This window comes from Mesocricetus auratus, unplaced genomic scaffold (assembly GCF_017639785.1).
Source record: "Mesocricetus auratus isolate SY011 unplaced genomic scaffold, BCM_Maur_2.0 Super-Scaffold_15014, whole genome shotgun sequence".
NCBI lineage: Eukaryota > Metazoa > Chordata > Mammalia > Rodentia > Cricetidae > Mesocricetus > Mesocricetus auratus.
In genome coordinates, this window is record NW_024429186.1 from 43911537 (window position 1) to 43934123 (window position 22587).

Below are 22587 nucleotides of genomic sequence, written 5' to 3' on the forward strand. Positions count from 1 at the left end.
TGTGAGTTCGAGGCCAGGCTGGACCGACAACCTCCAAAACAATACAGAGAAACCCTGTCTCGTAAAAACCAAAAAAAAAAAAAAAAAAAAAAAAAAAAGACCTAATAATTCCTGGTTTGGAGAAACCGAAGGAATTACTCTTTTAGAGAAACACCTGAAATTTTGCTAACACAAGATGTAGAGTTGCTGGTTAACAAACTTGTGAAATGAGAGAGCAGACAAACTGGGAGAGTCAAGGATGAGCAGAGACTCTCCAGTCCTTCTGTCACAGCCACACCCAGCTGTAAATAAAGTCCTTCTTTACTTGACTTTGGGCAACAGCTGGCAAAAGCCTCAAGAGAACAATTTCTCTACCAAAATACAGTAGATATTTTATACCAGGGTTAGAAGACTACCACTCATAAGCCAAGTTTAGCCCAGTACTTTTTTTTTTTTTTGTATAGGACAAACTAATTTTTTTTTTAATTTTAAAAAGACATTCATGACTGTGACCATATGTGGCCTGTAAAACTTAGTATTTACTAGTATTTGGAGAAAGTCTTCTGACTTGTTTTTGTATCATTAGCTATCTGTGTGCAAAAGAAAAAGCAAACGTGGTTAATGAAAGGAGACAGTGCTGCCTCTTTATCCTACAACTATGTTACTGCGAAAATAACCACCCTTTTCTTTTTTTAAATAAACTATTTAATTCAGAAAAAAATCCAAAAAATAAGTGATTTAATAAATTGTGTGTGTGTGTATGATATGTGTGTATGTATAATGTGTGAACATACATGCGTGTATACATTCATGTTTGAAAATGTTACAAGTTATGAAATGTAGCAGAGAACAAACTTGGGTGTCAGTCCTTCTATTTCATTTAAGGTAAGGTTTTTCACTGTTTGTCACTGTGAACACTGATCCATAAGTTTCCAGGGAGTCTCCTGTCTCCATTTCCCATCTAATCATAAGAGCTATGGGATTACAGATGTGTGCTACCACACCCAGCATTTACATGTGTTCTGCAGACTTGAACTCAGGTTTCCACATTTCACAACAAGTGCTTTACCCAGTGAGTTCTCTCCCCACTCTTCCCTCCCTCCCTCCCTCCCTCTCCCCTCCCTTCCTCCCTCCCTCCCCCTTCTCCTTTTCTTTAATGATATAGATCTTTCTTTGTAACTCAAGTTAGCCTGAATTCTCGGCAATCCTCATACTTCAGCCTCCTAAATTTTTCAGTTATGAGATGTTATTATTTAGATATAAGCTGATTTAATACATTTTATGTATATATATTCACGCTATTAGTCTGTTTCTCTAGAGAGTCCCAACTAATATAGTAGCTGTTACTTTTTTTTTTTTTTTTTTTTTTTTTTTTTGGTTTTTGGAGATAGCGTTTCTCTGTATCTTTGGAGGCTGTCCTGGAACTCGCTCTGTAGACCAGGCTGGCCTCGAACTCACAGAGATCAGTCTACCTCTGCCTCCCGAGTGCTGGGATTAAAGGCATTTGCCACCAATGCCTGGCTTAGTAGTCATTACTTTTTTTTTTTATGAGACAGGGTTTCTCTGTATTGTTTTGGAGGCTGTTGGTCCAGCCCGGCCTCGAACTCACAGAGATCCGCCTGCCTCTGCCTCCCTAGTGCTGGGATTAAAGCCGTGCGCCACCACCGCCCCACAGTAGTTGTTATTTTTAAAATAAAAAAATTGAAACTATTCAACTCACACACCCATAAAACAAAAACAAAAAAATTGTGGAATTTACAAAAAAAAAAAAAGATACATCCTATAGAAACGGTGATTAAGAGCTTGCCCTTTTCTTCCCCTGCTTTGGAACTCAAGATCAGCATCACAGTGAATAATGAGTGGGAGTTTGTGGAGACATGGTGTTCAATAGATTACGTTGACATTTGCAAGCCTGATGATTTGAGGAAAAATTTAAATGTCATCTACCTTTACAATGCTTCATATGCATTCGTGTATGTCATTATCTAGCCTTCCAATTGTGTTTTCCAGTAAATTTCAGATAAAAAGGGTGAAAGTTAAGGAGAGGGACACTCTTCACAGTCTTTGCCTGTGAGGGTCTCTGCGACCACCATGACCAGTGGAATTACAATCTGTACAAGCTGAGAAGGTAATTCAGTTCAATATGACTAAGTAGCCAGTGTGGGGGTCAAACTTCCAGAGTCTGGCCCCAAGTAGTTTAGTTTATGCATATTTAAGCACAACATAATCTGAAAAATTTCCTGGTACTAACTCAATCCCATGCTCACAATAAAACTTAAGACATGACTACTTCAAAACTCTTTGTATTGTCCTATATTCTATAGATTGACAAGCTCGTGATAAGCAGGGGGAGGATCTGGTGTGGTCTCAGATAGCACAAAGTCACCAGGCTATTGACCATGTTCATTCCCAGCCAACTTGGCAGAAAACAGATTATACATCCCTCCCTTTGTGTCTAACATTCCTGGCTCCCATGGTGCATACCTGTGACCAGAAAGACCTCCATATCTCCCACATTTTTCTGCCTCTAAAAGATAGGCCCAATTCTAGAATGTTCAGCTACGCTGTGCACGAGACTGGGTGTCAGGGTTTGTTTTTATTTCCTTCCTTCCTTCCTTCCTTTCTTTCTTCCTTCCTTCCTTCCTTTTTTTTTTTTTTTTTAAAGAGAAACAGAATCAAAAGGGGTTTATTACATTGATTTACGTGGCTCAGGTAGGGTTGTCCAACAATGGCTACTTGCATGCCGGGAAGGCTGAGAACTCAGTATCTGCCCAATTTGTGAGGTTGGACGATGCAGCAGTTCCAGCACTGCTGAAGTCTTGGGTGATTCCTAGAGAACTGAGGTTCTTCAGGCGATGTTAGGAGGAAGTTGTGTTTAGAAGGCAGTGAGGTGTGGTGCAGTAGCGGGTCAACAAGGTTTATGCACTCACCATCAGAGACAGAAGGTAAACATGCTATCACAGCCTTGCTATCTCCCCAGACCTCTTCACATCTGGGCTGTAGCTGGAAGGTGCTGCCCAGTTTCAGAGAGGGTCTCTCCTCTTCAGTTAGTCCTTCTAGGGATTACTTTTACAGACCAGTTTAGAGCCGGCCTGTGTGCTGGTTAGTTTTATGTCAACTTGACACAAGCTAGAGTCATCTGAGAGGAGGGAGCCTCAAGTGAGAAAATGCCTCCATAAGAGCCGGCCGCAGGCACGCCTGTAGTGCATTTTATTAGTAGTAATTGATGGGGGAGGGTCCAGTGCAGTGGGTGGGGCTACCCCTGAGTTCTATAAGAAAACAGGTTAAGCAAGCTAGGGGGAGCAATCCCAGAAACAGCACCCCTCCATGGCCTTTGCGTGAGCTCCTGCCTCCAGGCTCCTGCCCTGTTTGAGTCTGGGTTCTGACTCCCTTCAGTGATGAGCAAAGATATGGAAGTGTAAGTCAAATAAAGCCTTCCTTCCTCAAGCTGTTTCATCACAGCTATAGTAACATTAACAAAAGCAGCATACCTCTTGGCTGGTCCCTGTATGATCAAGTTAGCAGCCAGATTAACCTTCATACGAGAGAGACACACCTCCATGGGCCCTCTGTAGAATGGGCTTCCTCCTCTCAGAGTCTCTTGTTATCATCCTCTTCTTCCTGATATTCTTGAGCTACTATATATTGGTTTTTGTTTCTCTTTTACTCCCTCCCTTCCTGCCTCCCTCTCTCTCTCCCTCTCTCTCTCCCTCCCTCCCTTCCTTTTTTGTCTCTGTGGTCTTTCATCATATACAACCTCTTCTCATAGTCTCCCCTGTCTAGGCTGCCGAATAGCATAACTTTGTAATTCCCATTTGCTGTTGACTGTGACAACTCCAATCATGGTAGAGCTAATGTCTTGGCCAGGAGAAATTAAAACTCACACAATACTGTGGATAATCTGTAGTCTGATATATAGAATGTCACCAGGCTTGGTCACTCCTTGGAGGGAACCTAGGAAAAGGGACTTTGAGCTATGGACTTGTATCCAGTGCTGCAGAGCAGCTGGGAAGATGCTTGGGATGGAGGAGCTAGTCAGCAGCAAACAAGGAGTACAAGTCTGGCTTCCCTGTTGCCCTACCCTACTTTCTTTAATGGGAGTCAACACCATTACCACTACTTGGTTCTATAAAGATACTTCCATTCTTTATTATTAATTTGGTTTGATGTGCTTTGAGTGTGTTTTCCACGTCCACAGATTCATGTATTGCAAGTTAACACCATTGAGAGGTTATTAAGAGGGTGGAAACTTAGCCTATGGTATTTAAAGATCAGATATTTGGGAGGTGAATGGGATAGGTCACATGGATGGGACTCCATGACTGAATATCTATTGGTACATATACATATATATCAATGTGTGTATGTGCATGCGCATGCACACATAGAGGGAAAAAAACCAACATACACATATGTACACACACCTGCACATGAATGTACATGCACACTGCACATGAGCATTCACTATTTCGTGTCACATGATGCCTTGAAGAATCTTGAGGACTTTCTCAGTAATGCCAATATGAGATGCAGTAACCTAGCCTTGAACCTCTAGAACAAGAGCTCAAATAGATTCCTTTTCTTTACAAAGTAGCTTGTTTGGGTATTTCATTATAGTGATGAAAAACTTGGGAAGGTCAAGTACGTTGCTATAGGATGTGAGTATGAAGCTGATTTGAGTAGCATTTTAGTCATTGTAGAACCTCAAAGACTTATTACACTGTACTAGCTCCAATTTAAAGCAAAAGAAAATCAAGATAATATTGGCCTGAGTGTGAATTCTTGATCATACTCTCTGGGCTTACTATGTGCATTACATATTATTGTTAACTGAGCCACCTGCTAACTAGGTGACCTTGGACAAGTTGATCTTTATGCCTCGATTTCATCTCATGTAAAGTATGGACCATAAAGGTATCTACCTTATGACATTACTGCTAGCATTATATGAATTGACATGGATAAATGACTAGGAACAGTGCCAGAGAGGAAGTAGGCTCTCTAGACATCCCCTTTACTAGCAGTTAGCAAAACTGGGGGGGGGGGGGGATAGTTCAGATAAATTGGTGAGAAAAGTTAGGAAAACATAGAAAAATGAAAGACTTTTTTTTGCCATTACAATATAGTACAACTAATCAGCACAATCAATAATATGAATCAGCATAATCAATAAGATGCATTAGCATAGTCAATAAGATAAGATGAAACAGCTACAAAATAAACTAAACAATGAAACAAACTGGAGTGTCTGAGAGCACACCCCCCAGCCCCCCATTTTCACCCCTACCCCTGTTCACAAGAATCTAGTATCTGATAAGAATGACTCTTAAAATTTGAGAAAAGTTGAACTACTCAATAAAATAGTAAAACAAATGCTGATCAGTTAAGAAAAACTGTGAGATCTACCTTTTGTTTGCTTGATTTTGGTCTTTAGTGCTTCTCTGTGTAACCCTGACTGTCCTAGAACTCACTCTGTAGACCAGGCTGGCCTCAGACTCACAGAGATCCACCTGCCTCTACCTTCGGAGTGCTGGGATTAAAGGCATGCGTCACCATGCCTGGGTCATATCATATGAAGCATGGATCTAATTAATCTTAATCAATAAAAACCCAGAGTCAGATATTGGGGTAAAATCTGAAAGATCAGAGCAGAGCAGCAGCCACAAGAGACTTCTTACCTCTCTCAATTCTCTGACTAAATTCTCTTCACCCACCTTATCACTTCCTGTCTCTCTGTCTACAGTCCTCCAAACCTCTATGGTTAACTAGTGGCTAGCCCCACCCTCTGATTCCAAGCAAGCTTTATTTGTCAGAACGCAAACAAAATATCACACAACAATCACAATAAAGTGACTTATAATGGGATAAAGGTTAAATGTAGAGACAACATGGAAATGTAAATAGGCGTTAAGGAAATGCAAATCAAAATTCATTGAGATCCTGTCTCCCGCCAACAGAATAGCATCAACATCAAGAAAACAACTGTTTCTAAGGAGGCAGGGAGCTTATTCAGTATTGTGTGAAGGCAAATTAATCCATCAGTTGTGGAAGTTGGCATGGAGTTGTGTGGTAGTTTGAATAAGAATTGCTGCCTTGAAGGGGGATGGGATGGGGGGTGAAGCTGGTCCTTGGGAGGATGGAAGGGAAAGGGAACTAGGATTGATATGTAAAATAAGATTGTTTCTAATGTAAATAAAAAAATAAGAAAAAAAAGAAAGAATAGCTGCCTTACAGGCATATATTTGAATGCTTAGTCATCAGGGAGTGGCACTATTTGAGAAGGATTAGGAGGTGTGGCCTTGTTGGAGTAGGTGTGGCCTCATTTGGGGAAGTGGGTTTTGAAGTCTCAAAAGCCCCTGCTAGGTTCAGTTCTTCCTCTCTCCCTGCTGCCTTTGCTCAGATGTAGAACTCTCAGCTCCTTCTCCAGCACCGCATCTGCCTGTGTTGTGCCATGCATCACCCATGACGATAACGGACTAAGCCTCTGAAACTGTTAGCAAGCCCCAATTTAATGCTTTATTTATTTATTTATTGATAAAAAGTTGCCTTGGTCATAGCGTCTCTTCATAGTACTAGAACAGTGACTAACACAAGTTGTGTCTCAGAAAACTCCAGCTATACTACACCTGGGTATTTACCCAAGGGAAAGTGAATCAATATACCACTGGGACATCATTTTCTTTGCTGCAATATTTATAATTTCCAAGTTATAGAATCAGAGTGGTTGTTCATAACAGATGAATTGTTAAGAAAATATGGTGCACATAACAGTGGACTTACAGTCAGCAATGAAAGTTCATAATCTTTAGAAAAATTGATCAAAACTGAACATTATCATGTTAAGTGAAATAAGCCAGACTCAGGGAAATGTCACAGGCTCTTCTCTCATGAGGGAATTTAGATTGTTATATATCATAATTACTTTATATGCATTATAAGTATAATGTGTTATACTATTATATGTGACATAAAAGCAAAAGGTGTCTTCTGTTGTTGTGATGAGCACCATGACTAAAGGCAGTTGTAGAGGAAAGGATTTATTGAAAGGTTTGCATGTTCTCCTCACAGTTCATCACTGAGGGAGACTGAGGCAGGATTTTGAGGCTACAACCTAGGGTCAGGAACTGATGCAGGTTGTGTAGGGGTGTTGCTTATTGGCTTGTCTTCACGTCCATCTTCCCAGGGTGGCACCACTCCTAGAGGGCTGGGCCCTCCCACATCAACCATGAATTAAGGAAATGCCCCACAGCCAACCTTATGGAACCAGGAGGTGGAGGTGGTGGCTCACGCCTTTAATCCCAGCACTCCGGAGACAGAGGTCTGGGGATCTCTGTGAGTTCGAGGCCAGCCTGGTCTACAAGAGCTAGTTCGAGAAACCCTGTCTCGAAAAACCAAAAAAAAAAAAAAAAAAGAGTATGCTAGCCATGATTTCCTGTCAGGAGGACTGCAGCCTTACACCATGAGCCAAAATGAACTCTCATACTTAAGTTGCTTAAAAAACAAAAAACAAAACAAAACAAAACAAGCAGAAAAACCAAACTGTGTGTGAGCCCACACAATAGCACATCTGAGGAGGCCAGGGGACGAGTTTGTGGAATGGGTTCTCTTCTCCCTTTTCCTGGATTCTGGAACTCAAGTGGCCTGCTCCACTGAGACATCTCACAGGCCCTTAAGTGGGGTTAGCCAGGTATTTTGTCACAGCAACAAGAAAAGTTACGAGTACACCTGATAGCACAGCCGTTACTGCATCCTTAAGTTGTGTTTGGTTTTAGATATTATTATAAGCATTCTGTATATATTTGCTGGTACATACGTGCCCATACGTTGCATGCACACTCACCTACACACGTCCACATGTATGTGCACACACACATGAGGAGTAGTCACTCTAAATGCAGCTGTCCTCCCCCAGAACCCTCTTTTACAAAAGACTACTCCAAACTCTTGTCACCTAGAAAGACTGGTACCCCTTGGACTGCAATTGTGTGCCAGTAGTGACGCACTGATCTCTTAGTGTGCCCTCAGGCTGTTGCTAAACCATTGAAAATTAATCTCACGTTTATCCATACATCATTTCCCTTCCTTACACTGTTTCCTTTGCAGAATTCTTTTCCTTTTCTTGGCATCAGTCGTATAAGGTTTGGTAAGTTAAAAATATTTCCCCCCTGGATCATGGTATATAATACTAAAGCATTTAAAAAAAGTTGCAGCATCTGCATCCCAACTCCTACACTGGTGTCTCTGGGTAGAAAGAATATAAAAGCCAGGATTCCAAGAGCCTGCTATGAAATAGTCTTTTCTAGAAACGGTTACATAAACAAGACTGAAGCAATGGCAGTATCAACGCACATGTTACTGTGGGAAGGGGACAGCTTCCTGGGGTCCTTTCCCTAGACCAAGACCTACAGGCAATTAATGAGGAGTGGGAGAGGGGGAATTAGCGTTTCCCAGGGATGCCCGCTTATTGGTTGTCCACTGCAGAATGATCAGCCCTGAAACCACATACACACAAACAGCAAAAACAGATTCAGCAGGCTGCATTTACATATTTATGTCCACACATATGTAAATACATGTGTGTAAACAACAACAACAATAATAATAATAATAAAAGGCTATTGACTTGAGAGTAGGGGAGGGGGACAAAGAAAGTGTTTGCGGGAAAGTACCTGGGAAGGGCTGGAGGTGGGGAAGTGTTGGGGGAGTGATGTAATTATACTTCAGTTATAATACATTAAAATCTTATGTATTAATTTGTATTCCCATCAAAGATGTAAAATGAACAATACTGTATTTATTGGTGTCCTCACTTGTACACTAAGGACTGTACTGGTGCCGGCAGAGGTCTGAAGACTACAACCATGAGGATGCCCATGTCACCATATGGCACTACTCCAGAGAAGACTATTGTCATCAGGAGACTCCACCATCACCTATCTGCTGAATCTGGGTCCTGGCTACCCTCTAGGCTCACATTTTCACAAGCAAGTGAATTCTGTGCAGCATCTGCATTCTCTGATTGCCCTCATTGATAATGAAGTCTAAACTGGTCATTTGCAACCCATGAAGCCTACGTTACATGCCTGCAACTCTGTTGCTAAGGAGACACTGGAAATTATATATATATATACACATATACATATGTATATATATACATATATATATATATATTTTTTTTAAAGCAGGGCTCAATGGGCATGGTGGTGTATTTCTTTAATCCCAACATTCTGAAGGCAGAGACAGGCAGATTTCTGAGTTCAAGGCTGGCTGGGTGTACATAACAAGATCTCACCAATCAAGAATCTGAAGCAAGCTTTAACTAAATTCTGGCCAGGTGGATGGGCTCTGGTCAGCTCCATCTCCAGGTTTCCAGAAGATTGCCTGGAGGCAGGGTTTACAGCGGCTTTAAGTATTTCCCATCAGCTCCAACCAGGGACACTCATATATCCTGACATAGTTCCTGCCTGTGAACCTCCCGCCTACACGTGATCAAACACATCTGGTGCAGATAGGTCAAACCAATTTGTTTATGTGGCTTGTTATCTCCATAAACAATAGTCTCCTGCATTTCAGGAACCATCTGTCCTTGGGCAAGGGGCTTGCAGATAAGAGGCATTTTTGTTTCATGGATCTCTTAGGCATAGTAATTAAAACTTTGGCTCTCACACAAGTTCCAGGACAGCCAAGGCTACATAATGAAACCCTGTCTCAAATACGAAACAATTAACAACAAAAGAAGTGGAGCTCGCAATTTGGGAATGTCTTCAAATATAAGAAGGTTTTTAAACAATGCTGGTGGCCATAGAAATGGTATATGCTCAAGCACCTTCCACAACTGCCAAAATTAAGTAAGAATTAAATTGCTTTTGTTAGTAAAATATCTTTTAATTTTGATCTGATTATCAAATTCCCCCTCCCAAGGTTTTATGGGCTAGTGTCATAGCTATTAGCATAAACTATCACTTTATTTTCCTTGCCCATTTTCCTCTGAGAAGTGCCTGTGAGTATATTTATTTATGCATTATTTAGATTTGTACATGAACTTTTCTATCCTATCAAGATTAACCTCAGCTGTCAGTGTTTTCATCTTTCCAAAGCTACGATCTTTCTGGTCCACAGTGAAGGTCAGCTAGGCTCAACCTGTCCAGCACTGACCCTTGTTCCTCTCGTTGCTATGCTATGGTCTACAAGAAGTAGACCCTACGTGTTGATTTGTGCCCAGAAAATTTCAAGTTAACTCCAAAGAGAGAATAAAAAAATTCAAAGTCACAAATATTTGCTTTGAGCCTGCGAACATTTCGAGACTCTAATAATTTTAGAAAGGAGAGTAGCACTATGCCTTTAAGTGACTGAGGTCAACGCTCAGGTCTCCAGTGGTATTTCTTAAGCAAGAAAGACAGGCTTGATCTTGACACTCCCATCTTCACTGCAGACTGATAAAGAGCCAAGGGAAGTGATATTTACTCTGTATCCAATCTTTCATCTAAGGACTCATAAGTTTCCAGACACACTGACCTCAAAGTGAACCTACGTCAGTTCCCCACTCTATACAGACATTTGCATAGTAAAAAACTAGCCAGGTAGTTTTGTCCAGGACAAAGTCAGTCCTGGTGTCTTGCTGTTATGATTGCATTTGCTCTATACGGACATTCTTTTTTTTTTTTTTTTTTTTTTACGAGACAGGGTTTCTCTGTATTGTTTTGGAGGCTGTCGGTCCAGCCTGGCCTCGAACTTACAGAAATCCGCCTGCCTCTACCTCCCGAGTGCTGGGATTAAAGGCGTGCCCCACCACCGCCCGGCCTACACGGACATTCTTAAGAGCCTGGGTATCGGGCAGCATCCTGTGAATGAACCAGGCCTTGCTCTTTTCCTTCTCAACGAACAATATTTTTCAAAGGTGCAGATTACCTCCCAGATCATTGAGCAATGCCGCAGTCCTTCTGGAGCAATCTGCCTGTGTTTTCTGACATACATGAATTGCCCTTCTTGTTGACACCCACGGCTCAGAAGGACTTTGATGGATGAATGGCACTTTTCGCTACTGGTGAATTGTGTGCTCCAGTGGATAATAAGAATAAATACAGCCAACATGATTGCATTCCAGAGAGGGGGCAGCAGAGTAGGGAGCAACCAATCAAAAGTATTCAGAGCTCCAAATTATGCCCCAGAGGAGTCATCTTGCATATCCTTGGCTCTGTTTCCATGGTAGTAAGGATTGCTTGGGATACTCAAAGGCAATTTAAATGCATTTAGGCCACAGCTTACAAGGGGATAATCTTAGGAATATCAGAAGTGAGTAAACATTAACATCCACTAAAGTAAGCAGTATTAAGAACATATTCCATCTTCCTTGTTTTTCTATTCAGTGTAAAACAGTTTTCTAAAAAAAATCTGGAAATTAAGGCTGTTCCTAATGGAGGCTTACAAGGACTCATTTCTTTTTCTTTAAAAAAAAACATGAATTAACTAATTTCTAATGATTTATTTTTATTTTATGTACGTTGGTGTTTTGCCTACATGTATGTCTTCGTAAGGGTGTCCGATCCCCTGGAACTGGAGTTACAGACCTTTATCAGCTGCCATGTGGGTGCAGGTAATTAAACTCAGGGTCCTCTGGAAGAGCAACCAGGGCTCTTAACCGCTGAGCCATTTCTCCAGCCCCACAATGACTCATTTCTAGATAGTGCCACAACTAGCATCTGCTAGACTGGAAGATATCTGGGGCTGCCTAGGTTTTCAATTAGATTTTTTTTAGCTGAGAGGTATGAGTTACTTTGTTCGCAGTACAGTTCTCTGCCGAAGGGGCACATGTTGTGCAGACCATGGAGGGTCAACTAAAGGGACCACCCCCCACCCCTCCATTTTAGCAGTCATGACAGGCTAACATGTGCTCACCTGACCTCGCATCTCCTGTCCTGGTCACTAGGGGTCAGATGCCCTCCTCGTGGCAAGGAACCAATCAGAAGTTAGCTGGGGAGGCTGTGCTTTACAGATCACAAGTGCACAACAGTGATTCTGCAGAGCATAGCAACTGCCCTGGGAGGGCCTAAGGGCCATAACAACCAGTTAACCAATTAACGCAGGACTCACCCAAGTCAGGAAGTGCACTAATCCTGGGACTGTTGCATACCCCTAGACACTCCTCTTGCTCTACCCAATAAATGCCCTGCCTCGGGGTTCCCCAGGAACAGAAGACCTGCTCTAACTCATTGAACAACAGAAGACTCTTTGCTTTTGCATTGTAATGGGTCTCTTGGTGATTCTGGGGTTCTGAATTTGAGCACAACAATACAACCTGTCAAGGGTTCAGGACTGGAGAGTGGCATCCTCAAATTCTGATGACTTCTTAGCCTCTCAGAGTCTGTAGAGGAAAGTCAAAGGTCACTCAGGGAAGAAGGCTTAGCCTGGCATCTTCACACTCATCGCCAGCTGTTTTCATCCCTCTAGAGCCTGGAAAGAAGAGACCTAGGGGTGGGGGTGGAGGGCAGATGAGATCACACTTCATCTTACACGTGTATGGAATTCTCAAGGTTAAAGAAAAGTTCTAATAAAAATAAGTACCGTCCACAGAGGAACACACACAAGAGGACTCAGAATGGATGCTGGGAAAAAAAAGCAAGACGGAGAGAAGGAAGTGGTCTCAGGAGAGACAAAAGCCCATTTTCTGTCCTTTCCTGTAAGTCTCTGCCTGATTGTGAAAATAAGACAAAGGTCTCATGTTTCATGCCAATTTTTATGATTTTTGCCTCACAAATACTTCTTTATAGTGCTTGCTCTGCACTAGACACGTTATAAATATTAATTATTTATTGTTACAAATATTAACTCCTTTATTCTGCATACAAACTTTGAGAAGTAGGCACTTCTATTTCTGTTGGGTCAATGAAATAGAACAGAGATTGAGGCAGAGGGTTCCCAAAGCCATGGTTTAGCAAATAGCAGGGCAGGATTCTCATGACGCCCTTTGAAAATGTAGGTATTAGGCCTGGCAGTGGTGGCGCACGCCTTTAATCCCAGCACTCGGGAGGCAGAGGCAGGCGGATCTCTGTGAGTTCGAGGCCGGGCTGGGCTGATAGCCTCCAAAACAATACAGAGAAACCCTGTCTCGTAAAAAAACAAAAAACAAAAAAAAAAAAAGTAGGTATTGGGAAATGTGAATTAGTAAAGAGATTAATTTAATGGTAGCAGCTAACCCCAAGAACTAATCTTTCATTTGGGGAATTTCTAACATTTAGAGGACCAGGAAGAAAGATGCTTGGACAATTCTATTTCCTCATGTGCTTTGTGTCCCATTAAAAGAGCTACAGGAACTCCTAATGTCTGTATTCACTTATGAATTGGAGACTTGGATGTTGATTGAATAAAGATTTTAATTTTGAAAAAGAAGAAAACTTGAATTTGTCCTGGAGGCAGATGCATGATCTTGATGGCCTGTGAAGGAATAATCACTCTTGGGACTTTGAATAGAGACGAGAGGAGGAAGGGATACTAGAGAAGGAGACTGACAATATCTTGTGGCCTATGAACTCTTTCTTTGTGACTTAGAATTATGGGAATTTTCTTGGCCTGAGTTGTGAAGGTGGCATGACCCTTTCTCGGTGAGGGATGTGAGCTTGTCACCATTTCCAGCTGTACAACTGCTTCATTATGTGCACACCCACACTTTTCTGTTCATGGACAAAGAAAGGGCTCATTGTCGATATTGAATCACCACCTGAAAACTACAGTATCAAGATCCACCCAGACTATCTGAGACAGTTCTGAGAAACAGCTCGAGTTAGCTGAGATTGGGAAAAGCAACGCTTGATACCCTCCCATTAGAAGAGCTATTAAGACACCTGGCAAGCTATGAAATCTTTAAAAGTATGAAAAACATGGCTGGATTATAGCGCATAGTAGAGTACTTGCCAAGTTTGCACAAAGTTTTGGTTTTATTTCCTGGGGGTGGGGGAGGAGGAAGAAAGAAAGAAAAGAAAAATAGTTCTTCATAACCCTGAAAATCTATGTTCTATTTTTTTAAATGTTACATGTTGGGGGTTGGAGAGACGACTCAACAGTTGTGAACACTCTCTGTAGAGGACTCAAGTTCAGTTCCCAGCGCTCATGTTGGGTGGCTCACAAATGCTTGTGACTCTAACTCCAGCTACAGGGGATCCAATGACCTCTTCTGGCCCTCTCAGCCACCACATTCGCGTACTCACACATACAGGCACACATGCACACATGCACACATGATGTTTTAAAGTGGGTTTTACTTTTTTTTTGCACACTTGTATGTTTATTCATCAAAACAGATTTTAAGAGCTGCCAACGATATAAATGTAGAACATTTTTCAGACACCATGGCACTCACAGGTCTCAAGAATTATTTTGGGCCTGGTCTACAGAACAAGTTCCAGGACAGCCTCCAAAACAATACAGAGAAACTCTGTCTCAAAAAACCAAAAAAAGAAAAAAAAAGAATAATTTTGGCTCTCAGAAAACAACTGGAAATGTCTGGAGATACTGATAGTTAATCAGGACTGATGGTGAATAGACACTGTTACTGGCATCTAGCAGACTGCTACTAAATGTGCTATAATGCATTTGGGCAACCCCTTACCACAAATTATCTGACCTAACATATTAATAATATTGAGATTGGAAAACAATGCAGTAGAAAATTTCAGAGGTTGTAGGACTTTTGCACAGATTCTTTATTTCATTGTTTGTCTTATAGACTATTTATATAGATATGGATAGTTCACCCTGGAGCTTTTAAGCTTAAAGGGGTGCCCAACAGGACATAGTGACTAGAGAAGATCAATTTCAAAGCCAAAGGGACTATGCCACACTAAAAACAATTTTGTGACCTAATTCAAGAACTTACTCTTCACTTATAACTTAGGAGAAAGTATTTTCTGAACTCTCATCTTGGAACCGACTTTTGGAACACACTCTTTAAAAACTTGCCTTGATGGTGTTTCTGAATGCAGATGACTATAGTTCTGAGGATCCTTCAGAATAAGTGTTGTAATTTAAGAGGCACCCATGAGAGAAAGATGCCAGGCAACAGGGTTCAAGCAGAGGTGGTTTTTTTTGTTTTGTTTTGTTGTTTGTAAAGTTGAGAAAGGGTTCATAAAAAGGGGAAAGGGAAGGGAGATTAGCCTCTGGAGACATGAGCAGCAGGAGACAAAAGACAGGGAGAGAGAGAAGGTGGGCAGGGTTCTTTTTTCTTAACGCAACTATATTTTTTTAAGATTTTATTATGTATACTGTCTTTTGTCTTCATGCCAGCATAGGGCATCAGATCTCATCTAAGGTGGTTGTGAGCCACCATGTGGTTGGCTGGGAATTGAACTCAGGGCCTCTGGAAGAGCAGTCAGTGCTCTTAACTGCTGAGCCATGTCTCCAGGCCAAGGGCAGGGCCCTTTTAAAAGGGAACATAGTGAAAATGCACAGGTTGTGCTCTTAGTGGCTGCTGCTGAGTGTGTATCTTGTCAGAACCCCAAGGACAGGCCAGTACAGATGCCTGGATACTGACAATGAGTCACTGCTAGTAAGACTTTAGGTTGGAAGGGTACAATCTGTGATGGTTGTTTTTGTTTGTCAAACTTGACTACACTGGAATTAACTGAAACCCACATAGCTGGTATACCTGTGAGAGATTTCTATTAATTAAATCATTTTAAGCAGTAAGAACCACTCTGGATCTTTTGAGATGGCAAGATCCACCTTTAATTCAGATCTCTTGAGGAGGGAAGATTCACTTTTTTTTCTTCCTTCTGAGACAGGGTTTCTTTGTGTAGCCCTGGCTGTCCTGGAACTTACTCTGTAGCTCAGGTTGACCTTGAACTCATGGAGATCCTCTGTGGCTGAGTGCTGGAAGGAAAGGGAAGACCCACCTTGAATGCGGGCCACAGCTTCTGCTGACAGCCTGTAAAAGGACAGGGAAGAAGAAAGCTCTCTCGTGTCTGCTTGTTATCATCCTTGCTGACAAGCCCACCCTTTCACTAGCGTTAGAGCCAGAGCTTACTTTTTTAGGATCTTGGTGTATATTGAAGACCAGTTGAGACATTCAACCTCATGACCTGAACAACTACTGGGTTTTTAGACCTCCCGTTTATAGGCAGCCATTGTTGGATTAGCAGGACCACATAATGCAAGCCATTCTAATGAACACCCTTTCTGTAAGTATGTAGATTCGTCCTGTCAGTTCTGTTCCTGCAGAAAACCCTGACTAATGCACAAAATACATGAGGATGCTCTGAGAGGATGGGATAAAGTGTCACTACTTCTGGTTGGACAACTTCTTCCCTAGCTTAGTCTTCAGAACTCCCACATGAAAAGCACAGTTTTCACAGAGAAGTTGGGTTAAAATGTCCAGGGCTTGTCACACAGGCCTTCCATGAATGCTTATTTCATTCTGGTCATCCTCTAGTTTTCTAAAAGTATTGAGGAGGGAGCTCCTCCCCGCCCCCAATCCAGACAGGGTTTCTCTGTATTGTTTTGGAGGCTGTCCTGGAACTCACTCTGTAGACCAAGCGAGGAGGGGGCTTTTGTTCTTCCTTCTATCCATTCTATTTTTCTCCTAGAGATCAGGAAAGAGTTGTCCAATTGGTGGAATTCGAGGGAATGATATCTATTGTTACAGTGTGAGTTTACATGGAGCTTTGGCACAAATGAGGTGGTAGAGTCCTTTTTTAGAGTAGTTTAATGAACAGATTCTTTCCTCCCCTCCCTCCTTCCTTCCTGCCCTCTCTCCTGCCCTCCCCTCCCTCCCTCCCTCCTTCCCTCCCTTCTTTCCTGCCCTGTCTCCTGCCCTTCCCTTCCTTCCCTCCCTCCCTTCCTCCTTCCCTTCCTCCCTCCTCCCTTCCCTCCCTTCCTTCCTGCCCTCCCTCCCTCCCTTCCCTTCCTCCCTCCTTCCCTCCCTCCCTCCTTCCTTCCCTCCCTTCCTTCCTGCCCTCTCTCCTGCCCTTCCCTCCCTTCCTTCCTGCCCTCTCTCCTGCCCTTCCCTCCCTTCCTTCCTGCCCTCTCTCCTGCCCTTCCCTCCCTCCCTCCCTCCCTTTCCCCCTTCTTCTTTCTACTCTTTGTCTGTGTGGTGCACACATATCCATGTGTCCATGAAGAGACCAGAGGTTGGCACCAGGTATCTTCTATCACTTTCTATCATACTTTTTGAGACAGGGTCCCTCACTCAACTTGGAGCTCACCAGTTGGCTAGGTGTCTGTCTGTCGTTCCGTCTGGTGAATACCTCTAGACTCCCCTGTCTCAGCTTCCCAAGGCTGGCATTGCAGGCACAGACCACTATCTTTTGCATGAATGCCGGGGGCCGAACTCAGTTCCCTTATGCTTCAAGCACTTTATCCACTGAACCATCTCCTCAGCCCCCAGGTGATGTTTTTATGCAACATAGACTCAAAGCAGTTGATACAGCCTGGCTCAGGGAGCACGGATTGAATTTTAGACCCCATCTGCTGCTCAGCTGACACCTTGTGTACGAAACAAGCCACACTAACCTAGACATGTTCATTTCCAAACTACCTGTCTATAATAAACATACAGTTTCTTAGTCCCTTTATGTGGGGGTAAATATACCTGGGGCAAAGCAAATTATGAGTTTCTGGAACAGGCTAAGTGTGAGACACAGAGCCATTCCTCGGTGTAAAGGTCACTGCTCAGAAAATCTTGTGTAACTTCTAGAGTCTAGGAATCGCAATGTGAGGAAAAAAAGAGGAGGTTTGGTTCTGGTCAGTCTATGGGGGCTTTCTCTCTTCCTCTCTTAAGTGTGCTGCTCAAGGCTCATGGTCCCTTGAGGAAGGGAATGGAATTAGTATCTTGGATATTCTAATATAGGCTACTAAGAGCACTGGCTGCTCTTTCAGAGGACCCAAGTTTGATTCCCAGCTTCTACATGGCATCTCTCAACTGTCTATAATTATAGTTTCAGCGGATCTGATGCCCTATTCTGACCTTGGATGCCAGGCATGCAGGAGGTGCACAGACATACATGCAGGCAAAATAACCATATACATAAAATAAGATAAACAGTTTTAATATCCCTCTATCCATCCATCCAATCATCTATCCATCATCTGTTCATTTAGACTATCAATTTTTTTGGCATTTTGAAGTAGCTGTTGCAATGTGAGAACTTAGAGGTAAAAATTAAAATACTATACACTTCACTTGCACCCATTGCTCAGAAAGTAAACTTTCTTTTTTCTTTTCTCTTTTCCTAAAGAAATAAGCCACGACTCCACAGTGGTTAGTTCTCAGATAGAAGTATAAATGGGATCCTTCAAGAATATGTAAGCTGAATAAGAACTTAACCGGAGAGGATGGGAGAAATGTAGGCTCCCTCTAGCAGAGAAGGCACCTGACCTGAGTTCTGAGGGCAAAGTAAAAGCTTTGCAAGCATGTAGGAGGTGCACAGGAGAAGGATTGGAGCTCTTGTTTCTGGCTTGAATACCTAGGTAAATAAAGATGTAGAAGGAGAGTGCTTTAGGTGAGTTGCTCTGAAATGATGGCTTCCGTGAATCACTCTCAGTTGTGATCATAGGAGACTAGAGAGAAAGAGAAAGAGAAAGAGAAAGAAAACAATGTTTTGGTATATGCTGATATGTGTTCAGGAAAATACATGCTCTACTTCATTTAATTTTCTCCATATTATGTAAATCTCATACTGCTGTCTCTACCTTATAGGTAAGAAGATCATCCACTAGCATAACTAGAATGTGAATTCCCATCTGTTAGTACTAAAGCCCGTGTTCTTCCCAGGATCTAGGGGGAGAGAAGAGAGTAGGGGTACAGAGTCTGGTCTGAGAGCATTGAGCCCAGAAAGGAAGACTAACTTATGCAATTTGTCTTATAAAACTATCTAGTGTGCCTACTGCTACTGTCAGAGCACGGGCGTTATGGGGATACCAACGACCTTCTGGTTGGACTTGCGGCTTGCTTCACAGGAGGGAATCCATGCCTGTTACTGTAATCTTTCTCAAAAGCTCATAGTTCAAGAGACCATGAGCCCTGGGAGAGAAATTACTATTGCCATTTTCTTAAATGGGCAGGCTGTCAAACCATCCTCTAAATAGTTATGTTTATACCCGTGGGTTAGAGTGGCTCTCAGCCTTGGCCAGAAAGGCTTCTCTCTGCAGTGGGTAGCAGAGAATGCAGAGACTCACAGCTCATCAGAGTGCTTAGAATAAATGATTACTTGGTACTCAGCTCAAAGTGGGATGTTTATATTAACCCCCAAGAGGCTCAGCAAGCATCGAGGGAGGGGGCCAGAAAGAACGTAGGAGCCAGGGGATGGGGAAGAATGTTGTGGAAGGCGGCCTTCTGGACAGAGCTTGGCCATGACACGAGTGAGCTCACTGCAGGTATTGTTGTCCACACACGATCAAGACAATGAGATCAGTTAATATTCCACCAGGCAGCACTAAGTGGATTAGTGGCTTATGAGGGACAGAAAGATAGACAGAGAAAAAGATAGATAAATAGATATAGACAGACAGATAATAGAGAGACAGACAGTATGAATATGAGAGACAACTTCTTGATGCAGGAGGTGAGGTGTTCAGAGGAATGGGAGGAGAATTGGAGGAGGGCATGATCAAGATACATTGTATACATGTATGAAATCGCCAAAGAATAAATAGGAGATTTGTAAGAGCTATACACTAGTTTCTTTTGCTACTGTTCATTTTTGTTACCTTGAACGTTAAACTTTGAAGCATATTTCAGTCCGTCCGTTTTGATGCTTTTCCCACATCAGGTGTAACAGGTGGCCAGCTGACTTCCATCTAGGCACAGTTTAATCTGCCTTGATAGGAACATAGCATCGGTACAGCAGGAGAACCAGTCAATGCTGTCAGTAGAGCTGGAATTCTGTCTCCAGACGATGAAAAGCATAAACCCTGTGCTGGGATTAGCAGGCACATAACCAGCCCTACAGCTGGTGATGTCACAAGGAGAGGTTTATCGAGCTTATTCCTGAAGTCACCAAAGTGGAAAAAGGGTTACTTAATACGACTTCCCTTTAATTGCTTTCTCTTTCTCTTTTCCAGGTGTCAATCTGTCTTTCTGTCTCTCATGTTGTTAACATATTTGAATTTTTCAAAGCTGCTATCCTGGGAGCCAGGAAGCCAAAGGCTCTCTTAAAGCAGAGTGATTCTCCTTGAGCATATGAACAGCACAGACAGGGGTATATTCAGCTTGGTTGGCTAGTTTCTATGTAAGTGCCACTGACATCAAGAGAAATTATCAAAAATTCTGTTTGTCGCCTTGGACTCACTTATTTAATAGTAAACACAAGCCATCCAGTAGAGGGCAGTGCTGACTTGTTCATTAATGCCCCCAAGAGCAAATGCAAATTTATTAACGAAAGATTTTTCTTGATGTAATTTGTTCAGCAATCAGCTAGATGAGATGACTTTGAATGCAGTCAGCTGTAACAATTCACATTTAATGCAATCAGGTTGTCATAATTTGCCTGGGACATAAATTAAAGAATTGCTTCACGACCTGGATCAGAAATCAGTGACTTTTTTTTTTCATGCTTTTTTCCTCCATGGACACTGCCGCCATCAAAAAATCTTTGTGTTCTCTGAGCCTCGTTTTTTCTCACTAGTAAATGATGTGTTTGGTGCAGATCATGGCTTACTTCCCTTTTGTTTTAAGGAACACTAAATAATACGAAATAAGTTAATTTTGTCGAAAGCAATTTCCTGAGAATGTTTAAGGTGGCCATTCCCCAATCTCCTTGATCATAGTTGCTGAGTTAACTACTTCAAATTCCTTGTGGGGCCTTCCAGAAACTAAATGGGGCCAGAGTGTGAGTCATATGAGGAAACACACCAGCCCCAGCTTTCCTAGGGCCTCAACTTTATCCAAACAAGACATTATCCTAAAAAAGCAGTGTGAGGTCTACCTGATGTATGTCAACTTTAGACACTAGTGCTGCTTACTTTCTAGTGTGTTAGACACCGCAAAGCATCATGGACAATGACACCAGGAGCTCCTTATCTTTCGTTTGCACACAGAACTATTTCTGTAATGGCCTCCACAGTCAGTCAGTGTGTCTGGCCCTTCACACCTATGGATTTCCCAACTGTAAATTCAATCGACTGTGGATAGAAAATACTCTTTTTAAAAATTGTGTGCACATTGGTCATGTATACTGACCCCCGCCAGTCACCATGGCATTAGTCCCTGAACAATGCAGCAGAGCACCCATTTATATAGCAATGTTACTACTATGCTTAGCACATATGTATAAGACACAGCCATATCCTGAACATGGTGGTGCATGCTTGTAATTCAGAACTTGGGAAGTAGAGGCATGAAGACCATAAGTTCAAGGCTAGCCTGGACTACATATGTAGTTTGAGGTCAGCCTGGGTTATGATAAAACCATATCTCAACAACAACAAAAACAACAAAGGACAAAAATAAAAAAGAGCTTGAGAAATCGAGAGAGAGAGAGACAGACAGACAGAGACAGAGAGAGAGAGACAGAGAGAGTCAGAGAGAGAGAGAGAGACAGAGAGAGAAGAGCCATTCATCATATGCAAAGAATCTTTAATAAAAGAGTTGGTAGAGTCTTCACTAGTCAGCGGAACCAGGGTGGTAGCAGTTCTGTTGGCCATAAGGCCCACTTTCTGTGGTTTTAGTAAACCATGGTCAACTGAGGTTGAAATATTAAACAGAAAACATCATGAATAAGCAATTCATAGATTTATTTTTGTTTTTTATTTTTGAGGTAATGAGGATAAAACTCAGGGCTTCGTGCAAACTAGATAATTCAATATATTATATATTCAATATATTCAATGCATATATTTCAAATTGTATGTCACTCTGAGCAGCGCGATAAAATTCATGCTGTCCAGCTCCATCAATCCGGGAAAGTGTCTAGTGTTTATGTGCTATATATGCTACTATCCATTTGCCACTTAGTCTCCGTTATGAGATCAGTTGTCACAATACTGCAGAACTTATGTTTAAGTCACCCACATTGCTGGGGTGGTTGGTGCGTACATATATTCTTAGCATTTAGGAACCTGAAGCAGAGGGCTCCAAGTTTATGACTGGGCTAAGCTACACAGCAAGACCCCATCTCAACCAAACCAAACCTAAGGCTGGAGAGTATAGCTTATTGCTAGCTCACTTGCCTGGCATGTACAAGACTCCGGGTTTGATCCCACACACACACACACACACACAAAAGCAATCCACAGATTAAGTAAGCAAATAATAAAAAATTTTATTTTACTTAATAATGGGAACAAAGTGCAAGATTAGCAGCACCAGAGATCAGGGTGCAAAGGCGAGCTGTGTTTTCTCTAGATGAAAGAGTGGAAGTTTATTGTAGCTGCGCTTGGGATTCTATGACAGGTAGAGTTCAGTACTACCCACGACGTTCACAGGGGGCCTTGGGGTTGATCTCCTGTATGTAAGTGGAGACTTCTCTGTTTTACATGTTGGAGACAGACATTGCTGTCAGTGTGGATGCACAGCTCTCACTTCAAAGGGATTAAGAGAGTTGACTCTGGAGCTCAATATAGGTGACTATGACCCAGAAACCGAATCAGATTGTCCCAAATACTATGTTTCACTGTGTAACA